This window comes from Leuresthes tenuis, unplaced genomic scaffold, assembly GCF_036924035.1.
Source record: "Leuresthes tenuis unplaced genomic scaffold, fLeuTen1.0.hap1 SCAF_99, whole genome shotgun sequence".
Lineage (NCBI taxonomy): Eukaryota > Metazoa > Chordata > Actinopteri > Atheriniformes > Atherinopsidae > Leuresthes > Leuresthes tenuis.
Window position 1 is genome coordinate 104,293 of NW_027325453.1, and position 7,115 is coordinate 111,407.

Consider the following 7,115-nt stretch of genomic DNA (forward strand, 5'->3'; position numbering starts at 1 on the left):
TTACCATCTATGGTCGGACATTCACACCGTCTTACAGCGGAACACCTCCGCTCCCTCTTTTGATGATTTATGGTTAGGCATTCGCACCTTTTCTTACCCATTTTTCAGTAATTATGGGTAGACATTCACACCTTCTTGCAGCTGAACACCTCCTCTCCCGCTTAAGATCATGTGCAGTTTGATATTCGAAAATTTTCTTTCATGTTTTCTAGCAATTATTGATGGACATTCAGACCGTCTTGCAGCTGAACACCTCCGCTCCCGCTTTTGATGGTGTATAGTCGGGCTTTCGAGCCTTTTCTTCCCCGGTTTTTACAAATTATGGTTTGACATTCAGACCTTCTTGCAGCCGAAAACCTCCACTCCCTCTTTTGATCATACATTGTCGGGCATTCGCATCTTTTCTTACCCGCTTTTTACAAACCATGGTCGGACTTTCACACTTTTTAGTAGCCGAAAAACTCCGCTCCCGCTATTGATTGTGTACAGTCGGGTATTTTAACCTTTTCTTACCCGCTTTTTACCAACTATAGTTGGACATTCACACCTTCTTACAGCAGAACACCTCCGCTCCCTGTTTTGATTATGTATGGTTTGACTTTCGCACCTTCTCTCACCCGCCTTTTACTATGGTCGGCCATTCACAGCTTCCTCTCCACCATACTTGTATGGTGGGATATTCACACCCACTTGCATCCGAAGACCTCCGCCCCCACTTTTGTTGATATTTAGTCGGTCATTCGCACCTTACCCGCTTTTGGCAAACTATGGCCTTCTTGCAGCCAAACACCTCTGATCTCGCTTTTGATGATGTAAGGTTGGGCATTCAGACCTTGCTTCACCTGCTTTTCACCAAATATAGTCGGACATTCACACCTTCTTGCAGCCGAACACTTCCGCTTTTAGTGTTCTATGAGGCATTCACATATTTTTTTTCACCGTATTTTATAGATTATGGTTGGAAATTCTCACCCACTCTCATCCGAAGACCTCTCCTCCCGCTTTTGTTAATATATAGTCGGGCATTCGAACCTTTTCTTACCCGCTTTTTACAAATTATGGTCGAACATTCACACCTACTTGCAGCTGAATACTTCCGCTCCACCTTTTAGGTATGTATGGTTTGCATTTGCACCTCTTTTTATACTGATTGCTGAAGATTAAGTTGTTCTTTCTCAAACTACAATTTTTTTTTAATTGTTGAAACTTGATTTGAAGTGGATAAATAAGGAGGACAAACAGTTTTAAGTCAGGCTGATAGAAGGAATTCATTTTATAGCAAAATCTGTATTTCGTCATATGTCGAGAGATGCTTATTGCTGAAGAAGTTCTTTCTCATCTTTCTCACAAAGCAGTCTTAACTTGGTTTGAGGTAATGAATTCGTTTTATAGGAGAATCCGAATTCGTGCATAACTCATAAAATAGAGCTTATTTTCGGATTCCTGAAGAATGAGTCTGGTTCTTTCTCATAATACAAAGTTTGTTGTTTATTGTTGAAACTTCATCAGAAGTGAAGAAATAAATGAATGCCTATCAACAAATGTGGGATCTAAACTCTAGTGCTTCCTCTAAAATAATTTCCTTTCTCAATTTAGAAATGTGTGTGTGTAAGTCACAACACCCGTGACACCAAAACGGCTTTCTTTTCTCTACACTCTGCACTATGAGCACACACACCAAATCAGAAAGGCTTTTTTCTCTCTTTTCTACATTATGGACTGTGGGGACACAAAAACGCTCTCTCTCTTTTTTTTTTTTTATCGTGTGCCAGGGCGTTGTCTCACGTATTAGATTATGCTTAAGATACGAATGGGTTTATCAGTCACATCAGAATCCATACATACTGATCCTCCCGTAATAAAATGGTCGGATCTTATCAAACACACTTTGTTTCTTGTGACAATCAAGTCAGCGAAACAGCGTATACACGTCAAGACACTGAATCAAGTTTGCCACAAGAACTCATAAGTTTGGCAGTATTGCTCTGCCGTCAGCAATCATACACCCATTTTATTTTCGTGAGACATCATCTACTGTTCTATCACTATGAATTAGTGATCTATTATCAATAAGGATACTTCTACAACTACTATCAAAGTATGTCCGGACTTCTTATGTTGTCAGTTGCTATATATGAATAAGTGGGTAGCTACTGACAAGCATTAAGCATGTCACACAGCCCAAACATATAACATTTCAGGACACACCACACAGTTAACAACCACAGTGAAGCGTGTCAAAGCCCAAACATGTAACATTCAACAGGACACTTACACAACACATTCAAATCAAACAGTCAGACAACATACAAGAACATATACCCCAGCCGGCATTGCTCCCTGCCTATTTTCGTACAGCACACTATGTGTGCGCACACCTTTATTCACAAACTCTTCAACTTATACTCTTTTACCGAAGCTGCTACAGCTCGATTGGCCGAATACCCTTTGATCCTATTTCGGTGAATTTGACATCTGCCTTACATATAACAGATTAGCGGTTTAGCAGTTTTAATTTAGTTTGAGTGAAGGAATTCATTTTATAGCAAAATCCGAAATCGTGAAGAACTCATGAAAGTAAGCTTATTCTCGGATTCCTGAAACTTTAGATTTGCTCTTTCTTTTACTGCAAAGTACAACGTTGTTTTTTTTGTTTAAATCTTTCTAGACATGGTAAATATTAAGGGCAAAGCAGTTTTCACATAGTTTGAGTGAAGGAATTCATTTTATAGATAAAATCCCAAGAGTCTGCTGAGAAAAGAGAGTGAATGCGAAGTAGACTTTAACACGGCTATGGGAGCGAGCCGAGTGTGGGCTAACCGGGAGAATTGCTTGAAAGAAACGCGACACCGAATGAGCGGTCAGAACAAAGCCTCAATACGGGATTCTCGTGGTGTTTTTGTTGCTGCCTTGTCTTTTGCATAGAGTAAAAGACAAGGCAGCCATCGAATAGGGCCCGATTGTTCCTACTTGGTCAGCCGAGGAGCAAGGGGGGGGGGGGGCAAGCGTCTCAACCAAGCAAAGCTCACCATGGGGAAGGTGGCTATACCAACTAGCCTGATGCCCTGCTCCCGCAGTGACGGATAATCGTACTCTGGTTTCTCTTCATAACATACAAGTCTTTCGCCTTTTACTAAAGACTTCCGTGGAGAGCAGCACTAATGAGTTGTTTCTATTATTGGCAGGCTTTACCTTTGCGGGTGAAGCCCTTTCTGTCTGTGCAAAAGAAATCTTGCTACTTTGCAGAGTGACTTCTCTGAGTAGAGTCGCCTTACTTGTTGCGACTGTGCCGATGTTCGAAGCTGGAGTGCAAAGTTGTTGCTTGAATGGTGCTTGCTGGAGCATGCGGGAGTGCAAAGTTATACCATTTAAAAGGGCTGAAGAGTGCTCAGTGCAGCGGGTGGGCGGAGGTGCAACGTGACACTCTGGCCACCTATGGCCATAAAAAGAACATTGCTACAAGTGCGCATTGTGCCAGCAAGGGCCCTCGGACCTGAAACAGTGGACAGTTATCGCTTCTCGGCCTTTTGGCTAAGATCAAGTGTAGTATCTGTTCTTATCAGTTTAATATGTCCTCTATACGAGGACAACATATTAAATGGATTTTTAAGAATAGGAGTTGAAAAAGAAGCTTGCTCCGTTCACTCCAAGCCTCGACCCAGTACTGCAGTGCCGCTGGGAACGGTGCGCTCTCCTCTGCTCTTGTGAAAAAGCAAACAGCGGTGCAGGATGGAAGTTTCAGGGAGCCCAAGATGAAACTTTCTTTTAATCTGCTGAGAAAAGAGAGTGAATGCGAAGTGGACTTTAACACGGCTCTGGGAGCGAGCCGAGTGCGGGCTAACCGGGAGAATTGCTTGAAAGAAACGCGACACCGAATGAGTGGTCAGAACAAAGCCTCAATACGGTGTTCCCGTGGTGTTTGTGGCTGCCTTGTCTTTTGCACAGCACAGAGTAAACAGAGGAACAATCGGGCCCTTTTCGATGGCTGCAACACCTGAAAGAGATATTGATGCGAGACCCGATCAAATGCTTTTTCAAAGTCTAAATTTAAGCTTGGTCTGGGTGAATTACCTCCTCTAAAACAGAGGACATCCGTGTCGCTAAAACCTTGCTAAAAAGTTTACAGTCAAAGTTTAAAAGTGTGATGGGCCTCCAATTCTTTAGGTCAGTCTTATCATTTTTTTTATAAAGTAGAGTCACTATTCCCACTCTAAAACTGTCAGGCAGTCGGTCGAGTTTTTCAAAATCTTTAAAAACATCTAAAATGTCTGATGATAAAAGGTCCCAATAGGTCAGATAGAATTCTGCAGGAAGCCCGTTTAAACCCGGAGCTCGACTTCTCTTAAAACCTGTTAGGCATTTTTTTAACTCTAAAGCAGTAAAATTCTGTGTCAAGTGTGCATTCTCTTTTACGGTTTTGTCAACGAATTTTAAGATTTCTGCCGATGTTTCCAAGTGCACTGGTTTCTCTTTGTACATGTTACTATAAAAGGTATGTACAGTTTCAATCATCTCTTGTGTGGATTTTGTTAAAAACCCATCTTCTCTTTTTAGATTTTGAATACACTCCTTTTTATTTATAACTTTCTTTCTTTTTCACCTTCCTCAATTTCCTGCTCCCTGCTTCTTACAAAAATTCCTTTACTCTTTATTTCTGCTGAAACTGACATTTCCTTTTTGACATCTTTGATTTCTTCTTTAAAGTCTATGCCACACTGATTTAGTTTAAAGTAGCGCTGTAAGCGTTTATGTAGTCCCATCATACATCTATTCTCTTTCCTTTTTTTACGTTTACCTTGCTGTTTAAAAAAAGTCTGGGTCGTTTCCTTCACCATTTCCCACCATTGTGCATGTGTTTCGTAGAGGTCTTGAAGGGTCTGCCACTCTTTATAACATTCCCTGTACTGACTGACTATGATTTCATCCTCCAACAGGGAACAGTTGAGTTTCCACAGACCACTTCCTACCGTCACACCAGAAGGGGGTGAAAGGGTGCAGGAGAGCATAAGGTGGTCTGAAAAGAAAACAGGGGTTAATCTAACATCAGAGGGTGGGCAATCTCTAGTAAAGAAATAATCAATGCGAGAGGCTCTGGTGCCATCATGACTAAACCAGGTGAAGCCCTCCTCTCTGGGATGCATGGTTTTAAAACAGTCAGTAAGCTTAAAATCCCTGCATATGCCCTGAAGTAAAATCGAAGTCTTATCCACTTTAAAATCTACCCCTGCTCTTTTTCTATCTTTCCTGCTCAAGATACAGTTAAAATCCCCTCCTACAACTAAAGGTACTTGCCCTAGCATGTAAAGCTGTATATCTTCTAAAAGGTCATACCTTTCATTTTTTCCATTGAAACCATAAATATTTAAGAGGTTAAAGTCTTGCCCCATAAAATTCAAGTGTGCTAAAAGTGCCCGTCCGTCTCTCACCACTGTGCTACCTTTCACCATAACATGCGGATTTTTAATTAGAATGGCCACACCATCATTTTTATTTTGATTTGAGCCACTCCATATCGATAAATGGGGCCACATTTCCTCCCATTGTCTATGGTTTTTTAAAAAAGGTAGTCCACATTCTTGTATTAAAAACACATCTGATTTTATGGAGTCTAAGAAGGATAAAATACTCTGGGCTCTTGTCTTTGATTTCACACTTCTCACATTTAGTGTTGAGAAGGTGAGAACCATTAAAAGCATAAAGGAAAGTAGGTATGTCATTTTCGTTTTTCTAAGTTATCAAAACAAATTACACACAGGTTATTTCTTGGGAAACTAGCTCTTCCTTCATTTCTTTAGGTGAAAAGTGAGTAGGGTGATCTATATTTCCTTTTCGGACTCTCGGTGTTGGCCTCTGACGCAATGTTGCATTTAACTTTGAGTCCCTGGGGGTTGATTGCAGAGCTGAAGTTAAAACGGAGACCTCATTTGGTGAGTCGGAGGGGAAGACTCTAGGTTCTTCCACTGAAGAACTGTCTGAAAGGGACCTAACCCTTCCCCTCTTCTCTGATACCACTGGGGAATCAGAGGCTCAGATGCCGTCCTCTTCGGCTGTTGACCTTCGGGGAGGTGAGTATCTTCACTAGACTCACCTGTCTGCTCTTCCTCCTCATTTAGCGTAGCTCCACCCTCTGCCTGTGAATTCTCACAGACTTCAACACTGAGTGGTGAGGCCTCTACAGACCCCTCCCCTTTTTGCTCCTCACTTCCAATCCAAGCTTTTGGCGGGAAGTTTGAATTTATTGGGTCAACCTCTTCACTTTGTTCACCAACTGCCACCTTTGGTCCTTCTCTTTGTTGGCTTGACTGTGGCTTTACCGTCTTTAATTTGTTGGCAAAAGATTTAGGGCAATCTCTGAAGAGGTGATTTCATTCTCCACAGAGATTACATTTCCTGCCATTTGGACACTCTCCAAAAGTTTGCCCAATTTCTCTGCTCTTCCCACATAACACCTTGGTACAAGCCTCAACCAGGTGCCCATGCTCACCACACTTGCGGCAGAACTTGGGCTGCCCCTGGTAGTGGATGTAACCTCGGTTTTCAAGGTGGCCAGAGTGTCGCCCACCCGCTGCACTGAGCACTCTTCAGCCCTTTTAAATGGTATAACTTTGCACTCCCGCACGCTCCAGCAAGCACCATTCAAGCAACAACTTTGCACTCCAGCTTCGAACATCGGCACAGTCGCAACAAGTAAGGCGACTCTACTCAGAGAAGTCACTCTGCACAGTAAGAAGATTTCTTTTGCACAGACAGAAAGGGCTTCACCCGCAAAGGTAAAGCCTGCCAAAAATAGAAACAACTCATTAGTGCTGCTCTCCACAGAAATCTTTAGTAAAAGGCGAAAGACTTGTACGTTATGAAGAGAAACCAGAGTACGATTATCCGTCACTGCGGGAGCAGGGCATCAGGCTAGTTGGCATAGCCACCTTCCCCATGGTGAGCTTTGCTTGGTTGAGACGCTTGCTCCCCCCCCCCCTTGCTCCTCGGCTGACCAACTAGGAACAATCGGGCCCTATTTGATGGCTGCCTTGTCTTTTACTCTGTGCAAAAGACAAGGCAGCAACAAAAACACCACGAGAATCCCGTATTGAGGCTTTGTTCTGATCGCTCATTCGGTG

General features: G+C 42.5%; 3 non-coding genes across 3 annotated transcripts; 2 read left to right on the forward strand and 1 right to left on the reverse strand.

Moving 5' to 3' along the window:
- The first annotated feature begins 3,089 nt into the window (after nt 1-3,089).
- Nucleotides 3,090-3,203, forward strand: LOC140286930 (U5 spliceosomal RNA). The gene has a single exon (XR_011911336.1). It is a non-coding gene; the product is annotated as a U5 spliceosomal RNA (small nuclear RNA).
- Nucleotides 3,204-3,511: 308 nt separating this feature from the next.
- On the forward strand, nt 3,512-3,695 carry LOC140286942 (U2 spliceosomal RNA). Its single transcript, XR_011911347.1, has one exon. It is a non-coding gene; the product is annotated as a U2 spliceosomal RNA (small nuclear RNA).
- A 3,064-nt stretch (nt 3,696-6,759) lies between these two features.
- LOC140286935 (U5 spliceosomal RNA) lies at nt 6,760-6,873 on the reverse strand. Its single transcript, XR_011911341.1, has one exon. It is a non-coding gene; the product is annotated as a U5 spliceosomal RNA (small nuclear RNA).
- Between the last annotated feature and the right edge of the window lie 242 nt (nt 6,874-7,115).